The sequence below is a fragment of the Osmerus eperlanus genome, chromosome 1, assembly GCF_963692335.1.
Source record: "Osmerus eperlanus chromosome 1, fOsmEpe2.1, whole genome shotgun sequence".
In the NCBI taxonomy this organism is placed as follows: Eukaryota; Metazoa; Chordata; class Actinopteri; order Osmeriformes; family Osmeridae; genus Osmerus; species Osmerus eperlanus.
The window spans coordinates 26,622,882-26,646,227 of record NC_085018.1 but is presented as its reverse complement, the minus strand read 5'-3'; the positions used below and the strand labels follow the sequence as shown (position 1 = coordinate 26,646,227).

General features: G+C 48.3%; 1 long non-coding RNA gene across 1 annotated transcript in view; it reads left to right on the top strand.

Moving 5' to 3' along the window:
• Positions 1-2,327: 2,327 nt before the first annotated feature.
• Positions 2,328-23,346, top strand: part of LOC134029699 (uncharacterized) — a 34,665-nt gene continuing 13,646 nt past the window's right edge. Inside the window, exon 1 of the long non-coding RNA XR_009931672.1 lies at positions 2,328-3,021. This is a non-coding gene — a long non-coding RNA (uncharacterized LOC134029699). The remainder of the gene's footprint in view (positions 3,022-23,346) is intronic.

The following is a 23,346-nucleotide window of genomic DNA, read 5'->3' as shown; positions in this document are numbered from 1 at the left end:
CCAGTGAAGATGTACACAACATTCATATTCAGAATATGTACGCAGAGACAAACACAAGCTGGGGTGAAGTGGTGAATTATCGTACATGATGGCCAGTTTTACTGAGAGATGATGCCCATAGGCGGTCATAAAATGTGATAATCATAATGGGATTCCTCTCGTATACATCTCTGATGGGGTGTGATGTGATGTGAGGTCTTTGCTCCCTAGCAACACACTCAGCCGTATTCACAAGCTCTACTCTGAAATGTCAAGCTATGATTTCTGGAATTGCGTTTCATCAATGAAACCACTAGTAATCAACAGGCCAGAAAACATCCAACACCTGATTGTGTGTGTGAGTCTGTGCGTGTGTGGCGTGCAGGTGTGTCTCGTCTATCACCTCCGGTGACCTGGGGGGCGTCATCATCCTGCCCTGGTCGTGATGCTCTGAGACCTGGCTAAGAGGTGCGTTGTGGGAAGGCTGGGCAATAGCTACAGGAGGACTTTGGTTAACCACCAAAATGTAATAAAATATCAGCCTGCAAATGTCCCAGAGCTGTAGGTGAGGTGTGTGGCTGGACCTTGAGGAAGCTCATAGGCTTGATCAGAGGTACACAAGGCTGGGCATTCTGGGTGCATCAATTGCTTTGGCCAAACCAATCGATTTGTCATTTAGCTAGAAAGGCAGGACCATTATATATAAGGTTGTTTACCTCTGCCCAGCAATGATTTGATATTGCAGTGTATGAGAGAGAAACACATTTGTGTCTAACCAGAAGATCCATCTCTCTATGCAGGAGCCCCCAGTATTGATCTGGCAGTGATCACTGATGATCAACAGGAAACCTACAAATGATATCTGTGGGCTGTGTGGGAGGAGAGGGGGGCCTGAGGAGAGATGGAGGTTGGTAAGGTGAGGGAGAGAGATGGAGAAGGGAGAAATGGAAAGAGGCAGGAGGGATTGAAAGAGAAAGACCGAGGGATACAGAGAAAGGGAGTGAGAGGAGAAGAAGAGGGGGAGAGCGAGGAGAAGAGGGACAGAGAAGAGAAGGAGAGGGGGAGAGAGAGAGAGAGAGAGAGAGGAGGAAGAGGAGAGGGAGAAGAAGAGAGAGAGAGAAGAGGGAGAGAACGTATATGAGCCTGAGTGTGGCCTCAGTGAAGGCTGTGTGTAGATCGTAGGGGGAGGGGGAGGGGGAGGGGGAGGGGGAGGGGGAGGGGGAGAGGGAGAGGGAGAGGGAGAGGGAGAGGGAGAGTCAGGCTTGAAGGAAGGCGAGAGGGAAAGAGAGGTGGAAGGAAGGAATAAAGGAGGGTGAGAGGGAGGGAATAAGGCAGCTTTCCTCAGCTGATCAGCTGTCACTGCTTCTATCCAGGTCTCTCCAGCAACAACAGCCTCCTGGAGAGGCAGACAGGTCAGGGGGGAGGGGGGAGGTCGTTTCCAGTAGCCAGGTCAGGCAGATTAATTACTCATTCATTAGGTGGCTCTCAACCCCTTGTGTTAATGGAGGTCTGGATGTGAGAGAAGCTTGATGGCTGTGGGCGAGTCAGCATGAATTACCACTGAGGAGCTGGTCAACAGGATTACCCTTCGCCCACCAAGCCAGCGTGTTAATCATCCTGAATATGTATGTCAGCTGATCCCACCAGTCCCCCCACACACACGCTCTCGCAGGTATGAATGAAGAGCTTTTCTGGGACGCTACAGGCAAGACTAGTTATCCAGCAGGCAAGACACAGCTGGATAACTACATCTCAGTACTGTGTTCATCAGCTGTCGGTCCAGGACGCATGACCAGTACTGGTCTGGGTGGAGTGAGTCTGGGTGGAGTGAGTCTGGGTCTGAGCTTGTGCAGAGCGGTCTCAGTGGTCAGATCTTTCACAGGTCTGCTCTGCTGAGAGGAGGACTTCTTCACCCCAGTCTCCAGAGATGCAGGCCAACAGGCCTGTGCACCGACTGCTGAAACCAAACTGGGCTCTTGAATCCTGCTTTGTGTCTGACATCTGTGCTGGCAGCAACACCATTACACACAGCGCTGATCTGTGGCTGATGAACACAATGAGCTTTGTTAAGATAATAGTTCATTAATGCTCTGAGATGCTGTGAGGAACAGCAAACGATGGAAGGAGATGGGAGCAGAGATGTGCAACTGCAAATTCCCCAGGAGAGAGGGAGACAGAGGGAGGAGAGAGGGAGACAGAGAGGAGAGACGGAGGAAAGAGGGAGACAGAGGGAGGAAGGGAGACAGAGATGAGAGAGGGAGACAGAGGGAGGAGAGAGGAGAGGGAGGAAAGAGGGAGACAGAGGGAGGAAGGGAGAGAGAGATGAGAGAGGGAGACAGAGAAGAGAATTTATTTCATAACCATTGAAACGCACCATCAGGAAAGGAAATTAGAATAAAACCGTTATTAACATCTCCATCAAATAACCAAGAGGTTACATTCAGAAGGAGGTAGCCCTCATAGATGGGACCAGCACGTGCAGGACCAGCACGTTTCTGCCAATACAACAATGGTGCTAAACAGACTGTCGGCAATTATCCTTCAATTCTCTCGTTACAGACAGTGCTTCACGTGATTATTGGCAGGCAGCGGGAGAGTGGATGGAGATTTTGATTGAGTGGCTATTATGTGTGTCTTGTCGGTAGTGCTGGGAGTAGCTCGCGTGTGTACGGTGCATCACTGAGAGCTCTGTGGGGATGAAAGCACGTGACAGTGACAGCGTATTTTATTCGATGTAAAAGAAAGGAAAGATAGTTCAGTACCGTACACCGGATCTTTGCTGATATATCGAAAGCGGGTTGGCCGTAGCTCAACGCGCGCTTTGCCATCTGAACTGCTGAATAGAAAGAATCGAATATCTTATTTTTATCTAGTCTATTGCCGATATTCTTAAGTAATTGTCTGCAAATGTTGATGTGTTGAAAAAAAAAACAAGGTACCTCCCCTTACTGATTTTACCTGCCGATAAGCATCAGCACCGTAGTGGCCGGACCTCGGGAACGCTCCGCTCCGGCTACATCAGTAGAGGCACCGCTTTATACGGTAAGTAACACTACCTCTATTTTACCCCGAGATTGACACTTTTATTGACGCTGGTCTTTTTGACGTTCTGTGTCTTGCGAGGAAACGCATTGGATTCGCGAGTGTTGTGTTTGGAGGGGGTCAGTTTCACCCACATCTTGCTGTGTCCATAACCAGGGTTAGAACTACTAGGCTGTTTCCTTGATCGTGTGCGATGCCTTGCTCTGCTGATACGAATATGCTCTTATTGTTGACTGAAGGACAAAATATTCTAGGAAAGACTACCTCAACTATATAAATCATTGTCAGTCAGACTAAGTTACACATAATGTAGACTTCAAACTGCCCCCATCCGTTAAACACGAACAGTATTAGACCAATCCAAAGGGACACTATTAAACAACACTAACTAAAAATAGTCACCGCACCAGTGTGACAAAACAGGGTTCAATCCCCGGTCCCTGTCTCCTACACCAGTGATGCGTGAGTGATGTTGGGGTAGGTGTGGGGGGGGGGGGGGGGGCTGGGGGTGGGGGGCTCCAAACACATCAGATATATGCAGATGGCCTATACTCACCATCAGTGGAAATCAGACTGCGTACATTTTCCTTTTCCCTCAGCTCAGATGCTACCCTCCTTCTTCTCTGAGGAAACCTCAGCCGATGAGCATTTGATTCAACATTGATGTAATTTAGTCTTTAACCCGTCTGTGCTACAAGTGTCTCTGTGAACATTCTCAGGAACCTTGACGTTCAGGAATAAAATTACATAATTGTATATGCTTTTTGATTGACACACACCTGACTGCAGACTGTCGGGCCAGATGGACATCTGCTTGCCAGTGCATCGAGGCCAAGGTCCTTCAGTGACTTGTTGGCTTTCCAGACCTTCCCCTCCAGACCCCCAGATCCTCCAGACCCCCAGACCCCCCACACCCTCCAGACCCCCAGACCCCCCACACCCTCCAGACCCCCCACACCCCCCAGACCCCCCAGACCCCCCACACCCCCACACCCCCAGACCCCCCACACCCCCCACACCCCCAGAGTGCATTTATATGCACTCAAATACTCTAACCACTGAGCTGCACTCAGTGACCCAGACGTGGCGATGAGGCAGAGAACACTGTAGATGTGGGTGATTTGTCGTGACTGTGTGTTTTCGACGTTATTAAATGTCGTCTAAAAGTTCCTTGGCAAACTGCCAAGCCTGTTTGGCCCTGGCTGCAAGGGCTGGAGTTTGTGTGTGTGTCTGAGAGTGTGGTGTGTGTGTGTGTGTCTGAGAGTGTGGTGTGTGTGTGTGTGTATGAGAGTGTGGTGTGACTGTGTGTGTCTGAGAGTGTGGTGTGTGTGTGTGTGTATGAGAGTGTGGTGTGTGTGTGTGTGTATGAGAGTGTGGTGTGTGTGTGTCTGAGAGTGTGGTGTGTGTGTGTGTGTATGAGAGTGTGGTGTGTGTGTGTCTGAGAGTGTGGTGTGTGTGTGTGTGTATGAGAGTGTGGTGTGTGTATGAGAGTGTGGTGTGTGTCTGAGAGTGTGGTGTGTGTGTGTGTGACAATACTTAACTACATTTCATCCTGCATGAGGGTGCATTCTATCATCTGCCAAAATAAAAATCCTTAAATAAAGAAACACAGCTGTGAGCTTTGGCATTAGGAGGGTAATTGAAATTCCATCATCTCAAAATCCCCGTTCTGACACTCGCTGTTCTATAGGAAATTTAATTATAGCTAGCATCAAGCTGTTAATTATTCATATCAATTTAAAGGGGTCATTGACTGCAAAACCGAGTTTACCTTGTTATAGTTGAATAACGACAGTTCGGTGGGTAAAATGGACATACAGTGAACCTCAAAGTTCATTGACACCTCTTTCCTATGCAAATCTCATAATTTAAAACTGCCGCTGTAAAACGGTCGGTTTCCAAAAATCCACCTTTGTGACGTCACAAATGTGGCTTTTTTTTTAAATTTTGTATTTTTTCATAGTTTTCCCAAGGAACCAAACACTCGACGGACATGGCTGATGTTTGTCTATGAGAAGATCCCTGTAAAGTTCGACACTTAATTATTCATTTGCTCAAACCATTTCACCAAAGACAGTTTTGAAAACCTTGGACAATATAAATCAGAATTTGCTAAACCGCTGTTGCTGAAAAGAGGTGCTGTTCCAACCGTATGCTCATCACAACCGCAAGCTGTAAGTATGATTTTGTCGCTAACAGTTATTAGCAATGCTAATGTAGCAGTGGAATGTTGTTTCCCTAGATTACACACTGGATTGCACACAAGGACCAGGTCAAGTGGGTCTAATTAAGAGGGGGAGGTTGATCCCTAGATTACACACTGGATTGCACACAAGGACCAGGTCAAGTGGGTCTAATTAAGAGGGGGAGGTTGATCATTTGGTGGTCATGGTCATATTTCAATGTGTTCAAAAATAAAATTTACAGATGCAAATCCAATGTTAATTTTTGGTGATTACAAATGTAAAATTTACGTTTTTCTCAAAAGTATTTGTATGTTTTGGTTTGACCCATCGCGGGTTATCTGTGTTCTCGCAGTTCTATCGTTCTTTTGGACCTGACCTCCAGCTAGCGAGGTATGTTGTCATTGTGTCTGAAAATTGTTAAATAGAGAGCTGTTGTAAAATGTCAACTTCATATTATATCTAAGTTTTACAGTATCCCCTTAACCAAGGGGATACTGTAAAATGTACAGTAATATGTCATATTTACACTGTAAATATTACCGAGCTCGCTGACTAGGGTGCCGGTTGTGATTTGTGGGGCTGATAGTTGATGAGGTTCCCATGTGGTCACTCGGGAGCTTGGGGTGAGGTGCACAAAGCTAGCTAGCTAACAAAGCTAGCTAACGGTTGTCTCTTCGTGCACAGGGAAAATAAAACTTACTCCAGATCAGCAGATCTACAGTTGTGGCAGTGTCTTCAATCAATTTACACAACGCAGAGTGACACACGCTACACTAATGTATCCTGTATCTAGCATAGGTAGAATGTGTGATGATTTAGTTTATTGACAATGGGGCAATCGTTATTTCATTTTCCTGACTGTGTTTCATTCGAATAAATAACCTGTGTTGTCATGTAAATCTGCAATTCACGCTAAATGTTTGGCTATGTTGCGTCTTGGCTCCGCAGCTTCGCTCGTTGTAAAACAAACAATCAGCACGCAGCTCATTTATATATTCATGAGCATACCATAAAAGGGAGAAAAAAACTTGTTTAATTCCAGGGCTATTTCACAGGGTGCATTAGGGCGCATAGAACAGCACCCAGCCATTTTCAGCCCAACCAATGTTACATACCCTATTCGGAAACCTTAAGGAACAGTGTGAAATACCCAATAAAATCAGTCAATGACCCCTTTTAAATAAGAACTGTATATGAACTAGGGGGCGGCTGAAGTTGTGCTTTGCCTATAGCGGGCAGGACAGACTGAGTCTGGAGGGCATGCAAGCACACACAAACCCAACACCTCCAACAGATGAACCCTCAGGTTGACTCACTCTTAAGTGGGTCAACGGAAGATGTTTTGAACATGCATCCTCCAGGACGATCTAATTGGTCGGGGACAAGGTCTGCATCCTCCAGGAGGATCTGATTGGTCGGGGACAAAGACAAACGCTTTTGATTTGGTGACTTGGGGCTGGGGCTTATTTTAGCACTACTGTCTGAGCGCAAGGCTGCATGTAAAACAGTGTTGACTCAAGTCTACATGCGTCAGTATCTCAGTCTGCCTCAGATCATCCAAGACTCAGACTGCCTCAAAGGCCTTAGACCCTGTTTTCTTGACTCTGACCACTGAAATACTGTTAGAACTACGCATTTCTGATCCTTGATTTTTCTACTTTCTGCATCCATTTTTTGTATGTCGCTTTGGGTGGAAGTGTCGGCTAAATGAATAACATGTAGACTTTCTTGACGCCTGTGACTGTCCAGGTTGAGGAGCAGTTCCTCCAACATGTCTAGTTGTTTATCTGGGGCTCAACCGTCAAAATGACGGTTGAGCAAAATGACCATCAGAGACAAAATGACCATCAGAGACAGATCTAGAACAAAGTACCATCCCATTTTGGCTCTGAATCTGTCAGAGTCAAATCAAATGTATTTGTATAGCCCTTTTTACACGCAAGCATGTCACAGAGGGCTTCACATACGCCCAAAGAACTGCCCCTCAACCAACTTAAACCCTCAAGGGTTTAGGTTGAGAGGGGCTTGATTTTGTCTCCAGTACTATGGATGTGTTCCTGGGTGAGATGTGAGGACGTGTTCCTGGGTGAGATGTGAGGACGTGTTCCTGGGTGAGATGTGAGGACGTGTTCCTGGGTGAGATGTGAGGATGTGTTCCTGGGTGAGATGTGAGGAAGTGTTCCTGGGTGAGATGTGAGGATGTGTTCCTGGGTGAGATGTGAGGATGTGTTCCTGGGTGAGATGTGAGGAAGTGTTCCTGGGTGAGATGTGAGGACGTGTTCCTGGGTGAGATGTGAGGACGTGTTCCTGGGTGAGATGTGAGGACGTGTTCCTGGGTGAGCCATGCACACTTTATCATGGGAGCGATATGTGGAAGTCATGATTTGCGAGGCTGATGGAATTTAGTTATTCTCGTGTATAACAATACTCAGCATTGTTCTATACTACCCTGTTCTGTTCTAATCTACTGTACTCTGCTCTGCTGTGCTCTACCCTGCTCTATTCTGCTCTACTTTACTCAACTCTACTCCACTCTGCTCTACTGTGCTCTGCTCTACTCTACTCTACTCAACCCTGCTGCACTCCACCCTGCTGCACTCTGCTCTGTCACAGGCTCCTGGACAGTGCCCTAAATCCTTGTCTGTTTGTGTGTGTCAGCTGAGGAGCACAAGGAACAGGAAGTACTCAGCAGGAACAGGAAGTACATAGCAGGAACAGGAAGTACTCAGCAGGAACAGGAAGTACTCAGCAGGAACAGGAATTACACAGCAGGAACAGGAAGTACTCAGCAGGAACAAGAAGTACTCAGCAGGAACAGGAAGTACATAGCAGGAACAGGAAGTACTCAGCAGGAACAAGAAGTACTCAGCAGGAACAGGTAGTACATAGCAGGAACAGGAATTACACTGCAGGAGTAGAGAGGAGGGAGCCCCAGGGTTAAATGACCTCAACTGTCCCCTGCTGCTGCTGACGGACAATCAATACCTTTTTTACACAGCAGGAAATCCATAGTCTCACTACTCTCAATAAAGGCACCACTGATACCATAGGTCTGATGTCATCACCTGTCCACCTAGATAGAAACGGCTACTAGTCTTCTCTTCCCCCTACTCTCCTCCACCTCCTTCTCTCCCACCCCCTCCTTCTCTCTTATCTCTTCCTTCTCTCCTACCCACTCTCTCTGTTTCTCCCCACTCTCCTCCCTCTCCCCCATACCCCTCTCTCTCTCTCTCTCTCTCTCTCTCTCTCTCTCTCTCTCTCTCTCTCTCTCTCTCTCTCTCTCTCTCTCTCCCTACTCTTCCCCCCCTCTCTTTTTGCGCACTAACCTAAATAACACAGTGACATTTTGTACTCTGATTATAAACAAGCAAGCAATTAAACATGATCATTAAACATGATCCATCTCTACCTCTGTACCCCTCTCCCCTGCCTTCTCTCTCTGTCTCTGTCTCTTACCCTTTCTCTTGTTCCAGTGAAGTGCATACTGTGTGTAACTGTACAAATAGACTGTACCTTGTGTTTGCGCATGTTTGTAGAACTATACACTTCTGATCCTTGATATTGTGCTGTACTTTATATATGGACTGTTTGAACGTTGCTTTGGACAAAAGCATCTGTTAACTGGATAAAATGTGAAATGTTTTTTTTTAAATGTATGTCTTTTGTAAAGGAGCCTGGCTTATTTACTGTATTCTCCTGCTTTACAACATTCTGTACCCCAGAGCTTCTGTGACATCATCAGCACTGGCCCCGGCCCTTGGACTGGTACTGTACATCATCTTAACAACACCCTCTGATAAACCTACAACACTAGTTAACAGCGCTATGAACACAATATTGATTTCAAATATATGTTGGATTTGCATACGGCAACACAGCTCAATTACAGTTTTTCTCGATTGCTAACACACAAAAATGGTATGTGTAAGCCATCCCCACAAAACCATTTTGCCAAATCCCAGCATAAAGACCATGTACCCCAATCTTTAAACACAATTTACCATTTTTGACACATTTCTCAGGTTCATTCACACTTCTTTGCAAAAGTCTAAACACACCTCTTACTTTAAGACACAATTATCACCATTATGTCATTCAGAAAACACTGCCATTTGATAAGTAAACCCAAAACAGAGCAATTCAAACACCCTTAACAACCAATTATCCATGTGTAAGCACTAACAAGCAAATATACTCAACAAGCAATCAGGGGTTTGGAATGAATACAAAGGTAAGCTCATCTGTACTTTGAAATCATGGACGCAAATATCAGAAGAAAAGGAAGAATTGTCCAAATGAGAGGAGGTGGACAAGGGAGAGGAAGAGGCAGAGGAAGAGGAAGAAGAACAACAATCTCAAATAAGATCCATGGCACACTATGACAGAAATCCCTATGACAGAACAACCTTCTCCAAGCCATGGAAGAAGCTTGTCGGGACATTGCTCTTGAGTCTTGTCAGGGATGGCTCAGGCATTCAGGGGCATTTTCCCTGCTGTTTGGCTAGAGAAAACATTGCCTGTGATGTTGAGGAAAATCTTTGGCCTGACCCTGGTCAGAGATAGGATGCTGACCCACAATGAACAGTACTGTACTCAAGCTCTGTTACCCAGGTAAAAATTATTTGTTTATTTCCTTGTTTTCTTAGCCTTTGTTCCCCAAATTACAATTTACAGCAATACATTTGTGTTGTTGACTAACAGTACTACTATTTGTATACTGTGACCACTACAGTAACAAGAGCTCAAAATGCAATTGCTGTATAATGTAAATATAAAATAAACTGCCTGTAAGAAGGACAATTGCAGTAATTGTGAGTTTTATGATTTACATCATGTCAAACTCATGAGGTGGAACATATCTAGAATTCAGGGACACGTTATAGTCAATGGTTCTTGAAAACCTTTTTATAATAGTGTTTTCAATTCCTCCCAGCAGTGTCTAAAGGGTATTCAGAAGGTTGAATTTATTTGAGGGCTTTGTGTGTATTTTGAATGCAAAGTTAGGTTTATACGACAGATAATATGGTTTTGACTACAGTGTTTGATTTTGGGTCAAAAGTCAAGGGTTTGGCCAAAACAGTGTAAGTATGAAGATGTGTGTATAGAGTTTGGAGAAAACACAGTACACATTCAAGAAATGTGTCTTAGCAATTGAGAAAAATTGTAAAGTGGCCAAGTCAATCACTGGAGAAGGCAAGCCATAAAAGACTACAGATGGATACACTGAAAGTAGAGTGGCTCATAAATACAGATTCAATGGAACGTGGAAAACATTCATTCATGTTAATCCTCAATATGTTTCATTTTAAATGAAACTAGACTCCCATAAGATATGCTATTTATGTTCTATCGTGTTTAAACTAAGTCTTGAGTTTAAAGGTTTTGTCTATTTATTTTCTAGAAACCAGAGATGGGAAGTAACAGTATAAATACTTTGTTACTGTACTTGATTAGATTATTCTGGTATCAGTACTATACTTCACTGTTTATTTTTCAGACAACTTTTTACTGTCACTCCTTATATTTTGTACGAAAATATCTGTACTTTCTACTCATTACATTTTAAATCCAGGCTCGCTACTTTGTCTGTATTTGGTGGCATGATCAATATTATTTCTTGTCATTGGCGCCTTTTTTCATTTCTTGGCTCACCGCCACCTACGGTCTTCTTCTGACAACCGTCTGGTGGTCCCACCGCTCAAGAGCGCCCGGTCCCAACACAAGCTCTTCTCCTGTCTGCCCCCCCAATGGCGGAATCAACTCCCCACCTCCATCAGAGACACTGACTGTCTCCCCACCTTCAAGAAAAGGCTCAAGACGCACTTGTTCCGGGAGTACAATGGCACTTAGGAATGCTTGGCTGGACCTGATGTTAGTTTCCTCCAGGATCACAATGACTCGTATTGAGAGACTTGTTGCTCTTGTTGGTTAGTTGTAACGGTTTCAAATTCTTGTACTCGCTGTGAAATATATTTTACTGTTGATAGTTTTTTTTACAGGTACACTCTTGCACTCTTGTGGGGAGTTTCATGTTGTTCAATTGTAACTTGTTTAACTGCATGCTCTTATGGTTCTTCCCTTTTGCATTTATTTGGTTTTCCACAATGTATGCTTCATGTTTTGGCTGATCGCAATGTTTGGGGCTATCTCGTTGTTATGATCAGTGACCTATGCTCTTTTGTAAAGCTCTCTCTTGGAAGTCGCTTTGGATAAAAGCGTCTGCTAAATGCATAAATGTAAATGTAATGGCGGCGGAGAAAGAGGCGAGCGAAGCAATTCGGTCGGTTGTGGCAACGCTGCCGAATATCCATAAGTTAAAGCTGGAGCAAGAACAATCCTTGCTGAGTTTTTTTGGTGGCCATGATGTTGTGGCCTTCCTCCCCACGGGGTTCGGGAAAAGTTAGATTTTCCAGCTACGGCAGCTAGCCCAGTTACAGTAGTGGTGAAGGCGTTGGCTAAGGCGAACGCTAGCGATTGGTTATGGCAGATCAGAGTGGCTCTGGGCAGATCCAATAGTTTTAAACTTCAACAGAGTACCCGCCTTCAAGGAAGTTAACGCTTGTCAATGGAGCGATCCCAGACCCTCTGTACAAATGAAATGTACGAGGGTCTGGTTAGGACCAGGCTAACGCTACAATATATGCTACATTTATCTATTTATTTACCTATATATTTATTTAATTAATTAATTTGGACTAAAACGGCTTTACATATTAAAGCAGCTCCAAAATTTTACATTAGCTTAGCTACAGTACAGTAACCATAATCATGTTGGCTTTGGGATGTTCTGTTTAATGGCTGTTCTGGCTGATTGTGTCGTGACTCAGTCCTGGCTGGTTGTGTAGTGACTCTGTCCTAGCTGGCTGGTTGTTGTGTAGTGACTCTGTCCTGGCTGGCTGGTAGTTGTGTAGTGACTCTGTCCTAGCTGGCTGGTTGTGTAGTGACTCTGTCCAAGCTGGCTGGTTGTGTAGTGACTCTGTCCTGGCTGGTAGCTGTGTAGTGACTCTGTCCTGGCTGGTTATATAGTGACTCTGTCCTTGCTGGTTGTGTAGTGACTCTGTCCTTGCTGGCTGTGTAGTGACTCTGTCCTTGCTGGTTGTGTAGTGACTCTGTCCTTGCTGGTTGTGTAGTGACTCTGTCCTGGCTGGTTGTGTAGTGACTCTGTCCTGGCTGGTTGTGTAGTGACTCTGTCCTGGCTGGTTGTGTAGTGACTCTGTCCTGGCTGGTTGTGTAGTGACTCTGTCCTGGCTGGTTGTGTAGTGACTCTGTCCTGGCTGGTTGTGTAGTGACTCTGTCCTGGCTGGTTGTGTAGTGACTCTGTCCTTGCTGGTTGTATAGTGACTCTGTCCTGGCTGGTTGTGTAGTGACTCTGTCCTGGCTGGTTGTGTAGTGACTCTGTCCTGGCTGGTTGTGTAGTGACTCTGTCCTGGCTGGTTGTGTAGTGACTCTGTCCTGGCTGGTTGTATAGTGACTCTGTCCTGGCTGGTTGTGTAGTGACTCTGTCCTGGCTGGTTGTGTAGTGACTCTGTCCTGGCTGGTTGTGTAGTGACTCTGTCCTGGCTGGTTGTGTAGTGACTCTGTCCTGGCTGGTTGTGTAGTGACTCTGTCCTGGCTGGTTGTATAGTGACTCTGTCCTGGCTGGTTGTATAGTGACTCTGTCCTGGCTGGTTGTGTAGTGACTCTGTCCTGGCTGGTTGTGTAGTGACTCTGTCCTGGCTGGTTGTGTAGTGACTCTGTCCTGGCTGGTTGTGTAGTGACTCTGTCCTGGCTGGTTGTATAGTGACTGTCCTGGCTGGTTGTGTAGTGACTCTGTCCTGGCTGGTATAGTTGTTTGTTATGTCCTGTTGTTTTGTGGCTCGTTGTCCACAGCAGCTGTTGAACTGGCACTGACTCCAGCAGGGTGTCTGTTCCCTCCCAGGCTGGGGACACACACTGTGTCACTAATTGTGCCCTTTACACCCTCTCACTCTCCTCCTCCCCTCCCTCTTCCACCCCCTCTTCCACTCAATCCCCTCCCTCCTCCACCCCATTCCACCCATCATGGAAAGTCACCCTGCAGAGATGGCTGGGAGGGTGGATGGATGGGGAAGGGAATCGGGCTATTCATCTGAAGGTTGTTCGTTCGGCCGTGCAAAAATGACGTGTCCTTGGGCAAGGCACTTCACCCTACTTGCCTCGGGGAGTATGTCCCTGTACTTATTGTAAGTCGCTCTGGATAAGAGTGTCTGCTAAATGTAAATGTAAGATGACACTTCTCCAGTTGTGTGTGTGTGTGTGTGTGTGTGTGTGTGTGTGTGTGTGTGTGTGTGTTGATACGCTGGCTCTGTCAGGGTTGGTAGATGGTGCTCTGGGTGATGGGAGATGGGAGATGGGTGAAAGTACTCTATTTCACGCTGTAACTCCAGCATAGGTAGGCGGAGGCTTCAGAGCAAATCTCTTATTTTCTCTTCACTCTTCTGTAGACTGTGTGTGTCTATATGTGTGTGTCTGTGTGTATTTGTTTGTTCATTGTATTTCTTTGTGTGTGTGTGTTTGCCGTATTGCAGATTTCTGTGTGCATGTCTAGCTGTGTGTATCTTTTTGTGTGGGTGTATTTTTGTGTGTATCTGTGGTGTATTCCTGTGTGGGTTTGTGTATTCCTGTGTGTGTATATTCCTGTGTGTGTGTATTCCTGTGTGTGTATATTCCTGTGTGTGTGTGTGTGTGTATTCCTGTGTGTGTGTATTCCTGTGTGTGTGTATTCCTGTGTGTGTATATTCCTGTGTGTGTGTATTCCTGTGTGTGTATATTCCTGTGTGTGTGTGTGTATTCCTGTGTGTGTGTGTGTATTCCTGTGTGTGTGTGTGTGTATTCCTGTGTGTGTGTGTGTATTCCTGTGTGTGTGTGTGTGTGTATTCCTGTGTGTGTGTGTGTGTATTCCTGTGTGTGTGTGTGTATTCCTGTGTGTGTGTGTGTGTATTCCTGTGTGTGTGTGTGTATTCCTGTGTGTGTGTGTGTATTCCTGTGTGTGTGTGTGTATTCCTGTGTGTGTGTGTGTGTATTCCTGTGTGTGTGTGTGTATTCCTGTGTGTGTGTGTGTGTGTGTATTCCTGTGTGTGTGTGTGTATTCCTGTGTGTGTGTGTGTGTATTCCTGTGTGTGTGTGTGTATTCCTGTGTGTGTGTGTGTGTGTATTCCTGTGTGTGTGTGTGTGTATTCCTGTGTGTGTGTGTGTATTCCTGTGTGTGTGTGTGTGTATTCCTGTGTGTGTGGGTGTATTCCTGTGTGTGTGTGTGTATTCCTGTGTGTGTGTGTGTATTCCTGTGTGTGTGTGTGTGTATTCCTGTGTGTGTGTGTGTATTCCTGTGTGTGTGTGTGTGTATTCCTGTGTGTGTGTGTGTATTCCTGTGTGTGTGTGTGTGTGTGTATTCCTGTGTGTGTGTGTGTATTCCTGTGTGTGTGTGTGTGTATTCCTGTGTGTGTGTGTGTATTCCTGTGTGTGTGTGTGTGTATTCCTGTGTGTGTGTGTGTATTCCTGTGTGTGTGTGTGTGTATTCCTGTGTGTGTGTGTGTATTCCTGTGTGTGTGTGTGTGTGTGTGTGTGTGTGTGTATTCCTGTGTGTGTGTGTGTATTCCTGTGTGTGTGTGTGTGTGTATTCCTGTGTGTGTGTGTGTATTCCTGTGTGTGTGTGTGTGTGTGTGTGTGTGTGTGTGTGTGTATTCCTGTGTGTGTGTGTGTGTATTCCTGTGTGTGTGTGTGTGTGTGTGTGTGTATTCCTGTGTGTGTGTGTGTGTGTGTGTGTGTGTGTGTGTGTGTGTGTGTATTCCTGTGTGTGTGTGTGTGTATTCCTCTGTGTGTGTGTGTGTGTGTGTGTGTGTGTGTGTATTCCTGTGTGTGTGTGTGTGTGTGTGTGTGTGTATTCCTGTGTGTGTGTGTGTGTGTGTGTGTGTGTGTGTGTATTCCTGTGTGTGTGTGTGTATTCCTGTGTGTGTGTGTGTGTGTGTGTGTGTGTGTGTATTCCTGTGTGTGTGTGTGTGTGTGTGTGTGTGTGTGTGTGTGTGTATTCCTGTGTGTGTGTGTGTGTGTGTGTGTGTGTGTGTATTCCTGTGTGTGTGTGTGTGTGTGTATTCCTGTGTGTGTGTGTGTGTGTGTGTATTCCTGTGTGTGTGTGTGTGTGTGTGTGTGTGTATTCCTGTGTGTGTGTGTGTGTGTGTGTGTGTGTGTGCACATCCCTGTGTGTTCCATGCCTTGCAGACATGTTACAGTTTCCTCTTTCAGTCTGAGATAAAGACTCAAGAAACACAACATCCTGCCTCTGACTAGTTCTGTGATTCTGCTTCTCTCTTACCTCAGTCAGCGCTCGTGCGTGTGTGTCCCAGACCTGTGATTGTTGCCCTTAGTGTGTGTGTGTATGTGACTTAAACACAGAGCAGCCTGTGACTGTGTCAGTCGCTCTGTTCCATCTAGCATCCTAGTGTTCTAGCATTCTAGTGTTCTAGTGATCTAGCATCCTAGTGTTTTGTGTCCTAGCATTCTAGTGTTCTAGCATCCTACTGTTCTAGCATCCTAGTGTTCTAGTGTCCTAGCATTCTAGTGTTCTAGCATTCTAGTGTTCTAGCATTGTAGTGTTCTAGTGTCCTAGCATTCTAGTGTTCTAGCGTCATAGTGTTTTAGCATCCTAGTGTTCTACCATTCTAGTTTCCTAGCATTCTAGTGTCTCTCTTCTCTTAACCTTTATTTAACCAGGAAGTCCCATTGAGAATAAAATCTCTTTTTCGAGGGAGACCTGGCCAAGACAGGCAGCAGCTTAAAAAACACAGAGTTACAGACAGAAAAACACAGAACAAGACAAGTTAAAAGAAACTAAAAGCTAAGAGCTAAGAAACAGTGACGTAGAGTTAATTTAAGAAACATTTACATATTAGGGAACCTGCCTCTATTTCTTTCATTCGAGATTTAAAAGTAGTCAGTGATATTAGTTCCCTGAGCTTTAAAACATTCTGCAACATATTCCATGATGAGGGGGCAGAGTACCCAAAAGCCCCTTTTCCCATTTCCGTTCTGGCATTTGGAACAGTGAGCATAAAAAAGTCCAGAGATCGCAAAGAATATTGTCCGACACTTCTCTGGTTGATGCAAACACACAGGTAGTTAGGGAGCAGACCAAGGATTGCCTTATAAATAAGGGTGTACCAATGAGAGAGCCTACGGGTGGCCAAAGCAGGCCATCCTACCCGAGAGTATAACTCACAATGGTGAGTCAGAGCCTTACAGTTTGTAATGAACCGCAGCGAAGCATGGTAAGCTGCGTCCACCCTACGAAGACAGTTAGCAGAGGCATGCATATAAAGATCACCATAGTCCAACACAGGTAAAAAAGTAGCAGCAACTAATCGCTTTTTTACATTACTGGAAAAGCACAGCTTATTTCGAAAATAAAAACCCAGTTTTAACCTAAACTTTTTCACCAGGTACTGTACATGTGGCTGAAAGGTGAGGGAGTCATCAGTGTCCTAGCATCCCGTATCCTAGTGTCAGTCTGCAAGGGGAGGGGGAAGGGGAGGACTCTGCCTACAGACTCCTTGTCTGCCTCCTCCCTCCTATTCTCCCTCCTCCATATTCTCTCCTTCCTCTCTCCTTCCTCCCTATTTCCTCATCTCTCCACCCTTCTCTCTCCTCAGTCTCCTCTCTCCTCCTCTCTCCTTTCTAACTCTCTCCTCCTTCTTCCTCTCTCCTCTCTCCTTTCTAACTCTCCTCCTTCTTCCTCTCTCCTCCCTCTTTCTTCCTCTTCTCTCCTCTATCCTCCTCTCTCCTCCTTCTTCCTCTCTCCTCCCTCTTTCTTCCTCTTCTCTCCTCTATCCTCCTCTCTCCTCCTTCTTCCTCTCTCCTCCCTCTTTCTTCCTCTTCTCTCCTCTATCCTCCTCTCTGTTCCTCTTCCCTCTCTACCTGATCATGTGGGTGGTTTCCAGTGCAGCTCAGGTTCATTCCCCTGTGACTGATCTGAACATGATCTTACTGACCCCCGCACTGGCAAACACTGTCTACCGGGTCCTGAGGAAGGGAGGAGGAGGAGGAAGAGATATGGAGGGAGACAGAGAGGGAGGGAGAGAGAGAAGAAAGGGTAACAGCATCAGCGTCTGGTAAAGGTCAGGAAGGATAGATGAATGAGACGTCATCGTGTGTTTGCTCGGAGGCAGTGACCCCGCTGGCCCTGCCAGCCAGCAGGTAGACCGGGGGCCCAGCAGGTAGACCAGGGGCCCAGCAGAGAGACCAGGGGCCCAGCAGGTAGACCAGGGGCCCAGCAGAGAGACCAGGGGCCCAGCAGGTAGACCAGGGGCCCAGCAGAGAGACCAGGGGCCCAGCAGGTAGACCAGGGGCCCAGCAGAGAGACCAGGGGCCCAGCAGGTAGACCAGGGGCCCAGCAGAGAGACCAGGGGCCCAGCAGGTAGACCGGGGGCCCAGCAGAGAGACCAGGGGCCCAGCAGGTAGACCGGGGGCCCAGCAGGTAGACCAGGGGCCCAGCAGGTAGACCGGGGGCCCAGCAGGTAGACCAGGGGCCCAGCAGAGAGACCAGGGGCCCAGCAGGTAGACCGGGGGTCTACCTGCTGGGCCATACATTATGTATAATGTATTTCTTCCTCCTCCTCTCCCTCTTTCTTCCTCCTCCTCTCCCTCTTTCCTCCTCCTCCTCTCCCTCTTTCTTCCTCCTCCTCTCCCTCTTTCTTCCTCTTCCTCTCCCTCTTTCTTCCTCCTCCTTCACTCCCTCTTTCCTCCTCCTCTCCCTCTTTCTTCCTCTTCCTCTCCCTCTTTCTTCCTCCTCCTCTCCCTCTTTCCTCCTCCTCCTCCTCTCCCTCTTTCCTCCTCCTCCTCTCCCTCTTTCCTCCTCCTTCTCTCCCTCTTTCTTCCTCCTCCTCTTCTACTCCCTCCTCCTCCAGACTGCTAGAGGTGGAGCAGAAGACTGCAGAATGTATCTGTGCTGGCTGGTTAATCTGGAAGCTTTGAAGTTCCTATCTGCAGTCTCACCAACTGTGGTGGTTGAGAGATGATCGCAGTTCACTTCAGAATCTACCTCCCACAACTAGGACACTGCTCTTTGAAGAGCACACACACATATTCTCTATCTCTTTGCATCTTTCTCTGCTCTCTCTCCTCCCACTCTCTCTCCAGCAGGCACGTTGAAGGAAGTGTGGAGGAGAGAGGAGGAGCAGAGTTCTCAGGGTGGAAGAGAGAGGAGGGGCAGGGCTCTCAGGGGGGAAGAGAGAGGAGCAGGGCTCTCAGGGTGGAGGAGAGAGGAGGGGCAGGGCTCTCAGGGTGGAGGAGAGAGGAGGGGCAGGGCTCTCAGGGTGGAGGAGGGGCAGAGTTCTCAGGGTGGAGGAGAGAGGAGGGGCAGGGCTCTCAGGGTGGAGGAGAGAGGAGGGGCAGGGCTCTCAGGGTGGAGGAGGGGCAGAGTTCTCAGGGTGGAGGAGAGAGGAGGGGCAGGGCTCTCAGGGTGGAGGAGAGAGGAGGGGCAGGGTTTTCAGACACGATTGACCACTACTGAGGCTGGCGCCTCCACCTTCAGCTGCCTGGAACAGATGGGTGAAGGTCTACTTTACCTGCGTCTGGTTCTGCTAATGCTAGCTCTGGAGAGTCTGACGTCAGACACAGTTTACTAACACATCACCCTCCAGCATCTCTCTCTCTCTTCTATGTCTCCTCTTTATTTCTCTCTCTCTCCTTTTATCTAAATCTCTGTTCTCTCTCTTCTTCCAAATGTCTGTTCAGCCTGCAGCTCACCATGACATCTGCCCTCCTCCTTCTCCTCTTCCTTCTCTTCCCGCTGTTGTTGTCCTTGGGGTGTTTTGTAGGAGTGTATCGTTAGAAACACTCATGTTCTCCTTCCCCGCCGTCTGCTGTGTAGCCTGCTTTTATGTTCCATTTGTTGTATTTAGCTTTTAGCAGTTTTAAGACTAAATGCATATAGTCCGTTTGTGTCGAAAGACCTCCCCTCAACTCCCCCCCCCTCCACTCTCCCCTCAACTCCCCTCCTCTGCTCTCTCCCCTCAACTCCCCTCCTCTGCTCTCTCCCCTCAACTCCCCTCCTCTGCTCTCTCCCCTCAACTCCCCTCCTCTGCTCTCTCCCCTCAACTCCCCTCCTCCACTCTCCCCTCAACTCCCCTCCTCTGCTCTCTCCCCTCAACTCCCCTCCTCTGCTCTCTCCCCTCAACTCCCCTCCTCTGCTCTCTCCCCTCAACTCCCCCCCCCTCCACTCTCCCCTCAACTCCCCTCCTCTGCTCTCTCCCCTCAACTCCCCCCCCCCTCCACTCTCCCCTCAACTCCCCTCCTCTGCTCTCTCCCCTCAACTCCCCTCCTCTGCTCTCTCCCCTCAACTCCCCTCCTCTGCTCTCTCCCCTCAACTCCCCTCCTCTGCTCTCTCCCCTCAACTCCCCTCCTCTGCTCTCTCCCCTCAACTCCCCTCCTCTGCTCTCTCCCCTCAACTCCCCCCCCCCCTCCACTCTCCCCTCAACTCCCCTCCTCTGCTCTCTCCCCTCAACTCCCCCCCCCCTCCACTCTCCCCTCAACTCCCCTCCTCTGCTCTCTCCCCTCAACTCCCCTCCTCTGCTCTCTCCCCTCAACTCCCCTCCTCTGCTCTCTCCCCTCAACTCCCCTCCTCTGCTCTCTCCCCTCAACTCCCCTCCTCTGCTCTCTCCCCTCAACTCCCCTCCTCTGCTCTCTCCCCTCAACTCCCCTCCTCTGCTCTCTCCCCTCAACTCCCCTCCTCTGCTCTCTCCCCTCAACTCCCCTCCTCTGCTCTCTCCCCTCAACTCCCCTCCTCTGCTCTCCCCTCAACTCCCCTCCTCTGCTCTCTCCCCTCAACTCCCCTCCTCTGCTCTCCCCTCAACTCCCCTCCTCTGCTCTCTCCCCTCAACTCCCCTCCTCTGCTCTCTCCCCTCAACTCCCCTCCTCTGCTCTCTCCCCTCAACTCCCCTCCTCTGCTCTCCCCTCAACTCCCCTCCTCTGCTCTCCCCTCAACTCCCCTCCTCTGCTCTCCCCTCAACTCCCCTCCTCCACTCTCCCCTCAACTCCCCTCCTCTGCTCTCTCCCCTCAACTCCCCTCCTCTGCTCTCCCCTCAACTCCCCTCCTCCACTCTCCCCTCAACTCCCCTCCTCTGCTCTCCCCTCAACTCCCCTCCTCTGCTCTCTCCCCTCAACTCCCCTCCTCTGCTCTCCCCTCAACTCCCCTCCTCTGCTCTCTTCTCTGTGGGTTGTAAAGAGAGGGTCATAGGGTTCCAGTGAACTGTCTGTGTGTGTGTGTGTGTGTGTGGTGTGTGGTGTGTGTGTGGTGTGTGTGTGTGTGTGTGTGTGGTGTGTGGTGTGTGGTGTGTGTGGTGTGTGGTGTGTGTGTGTGTGGTGTGTGTGGTGTGTGGTGTGTGTGTGTGTGGTGTGTGTGTGTGTGGTGTGTGGTGTGTGGTGTGTGGTGTGTGGTGTGTGTGTGGTGTGTGGTGTGTGTGTGGTGTGTGGTGTGTGGTGTGTGTGTGTGTGTGTGTGTGGTGTGTGGTGTGTGGTGTGTGTGTGTGTGTGTGTGGTGTGTGTGTGTGTGGTGTGTGTGTTGGGAGGACTCTTGTCCGAAGGCGTTGTGTAGGTGGAGGAGATGTTCCAGGGCCTTCCAGTCGGTGTTATTTCTGTCCAGCGTGTCAGGTGGAACACATACCAGCAGATAGACTGCAGCTCCTCTACTCCACAGCTGGAGAGAGAGAGAGAGAGAGAGAGAGAGAGAGAGAGAGAGAGAGAGAGAGAGAGAGAGAGAGAGAGAGAGAGAGAGAGAGAGAGAGAGAGAGAGAGAGAGAGAGAGAGAGAGAGAGGCTGAAGATAGGACAGCTCAGGTGACACCCTGTGGAGCAGGTAATGGTTGCCTCTCTGACTTCCTGCCCCCCGCCTGGAGGCAGGAAGTCAGAGAGGCAGCAGCCGTATGCAGGGCTTCAGCCTCCACTGCCCCCCCCTCCTCGGGCGTGATGCTTTGAAGCAGTCAGGTTGCGTCCCTCCCCCTCTCTCTCTTCTTGGCTCTGCCCTTCCCTTTACCCTTCCCGTCTGCCCCCCCCTCTCCCAGGCCTCTCTTCCTGTGGTGGCATGGTGCAGGTCCGGAGCAGTGTTGTGATGTGAGTCGGATCTGTCTGCAGGGCTGGGAACAGCACAGGCTGAAACAGCAGCTTCCTGTATTCCTACATGCTGCTGGATGTGATGCTCTGACCAGCCTTGTCTGTTGTGGTGATGCTGCAGTGGTGCTGAGTATGAACTATCAAGACTGTTCCTGTAAGGAACCATCTAACTGCCTGTCATGTGATCCTCTCCTCTGTGAGGAACCTAAAGAAACTTCCCACTTCATGTTTAATAACGGTCAGGGACAGGACTTCAATACTACACATGCTCCCTCCCTCCCTCCCTCCCTATCTCTCTCTCTTTCTCTCTGTCTCTGTCTGTCTCTCTCTCTCCTTCTTTCTACCTCTTCCCCACCCCTTTTCTCTCTGCTCTGAAATAATCGAAATTTTGGCTCGGCTCAGCTTGATGTTTTCTCTGGGGAAATCCTGGTTCTCTGAAGCTCTGAAGGAGGGGGGGACTATCCACATCACAGGATCTGGGGGAGCCAGTAACCCATCCAGTAACCCCCCCGGGGCCTGGACCTGGTAATTGATGGCAGACTCTTAAGCTCTGCTCTCCAGCTCTAATGTCTTTTAGGAAGTGTCCAGGCACTCCTCTGGCCTTCAGAGTCCCATCTGAACAACGCTATGTTGACGTTTCATTAAAGCCCAGAAGAAATACTGCGCTGTTATCAGGAGCCTGCTGGTCCAGGAGCCTGCTGGTCCAGGAGCCTGCTGGTCCAGGAGCCTGCTGGTCCAGGAGCCTGCTGGTCCAGGAGCCTGCTGGTCCAGGAGCAGGATACACCGCACACACAGGCTCACACACACACACAGGCTCGCACACACACACACACACACACAGGCTTGCACACACACACACACACAGGCTCACACACACACACACACACACAGGTTCGCACACACACACACACACACACAGGTTCGCACACACACACACACACACACACACACAGGCTCACACACACACACAGGCTCGCACACACACACAGACTTGCACACACACACAAGGCTCACACACACTCATGTACAGATGCTTACACACACTCTGTGATGGGGTTGGGATAGGTGTGACAGGTGGAACAGTGACAGAAGCTGTAATTCAGCCTTGAGCAGAAAAATACCATTATGATAAAATAGGAAGTGATGGTGAGTTAACCTTTCAGGACCTCCCCATCGCTCACCCTCTCCCTCTCTCTCTCCTTCTCCCTCTAACTAAATTATAAGTATAATATTAGCATGGCTTATATTGTAAAACCTAATTAAACTATTTGCATTTGGAAACAATTTTTGGACTGTAAGATTAGTTCATGAGACAACAGAATTTATTTTACCAACGTTACTTGAGATGTAGGCCCAGTTAAATGCTTGTAACAGTAGCTGGAGGAGGGGGGGAGAATATGTCACCTTTTCACCCCTAATGAGTTTGCATCCCTGTGTGTCTGTCTCTCTCTATCTCTCTCTCTTTGTCTCTCTCTTTGTCTCTCAGTCTCTCTCTCTCTGTCTCTCTCTATCTCTCTCTTTGTCTCTCTCTCTTTGTCTCTCTCTCTTTGTCTCTCTCTCTTTGTCTCTCTCTCTGTCTGTCTCTCTCTCTCTGTCTCTCTCTTTGTCTCTCTCTCTGTCTCTCTCTCTCTGTCTCTCTCTCTCATTGTCTCTCTCTCTGTCTCTCTCTCTGTCTCTCTCCCTCTGTCTCTCTTCTGTCCTCTCTCTTTCTCTTATATCTCTTCCAACTACCTCTGTCTGCATCTCCCTCTCCCTCCTTCTCTCCCTCCCTCCTTCTCTCCTCCTGTCTGTCCTTTTCTCCTGTTTCTAATAAGCAGGAGAGTTGTGTCAGCCAGCCTGGAGTCTGGGGAGTGAAGTTTGCTGTGTGTGTTTCTGAGCGAAGGTGGCAGTGAGTAAGGAAGCTCTCAGGGTGCGTTAGAGAGGCATGTTACGCCTGGCTGACCCCTGCCTGCACATGCACAAATGTTATGAACATCTCCTGTTTTTGCAAATCGCCTTGTTTTCCCTGACCCATCAGTCCTTTC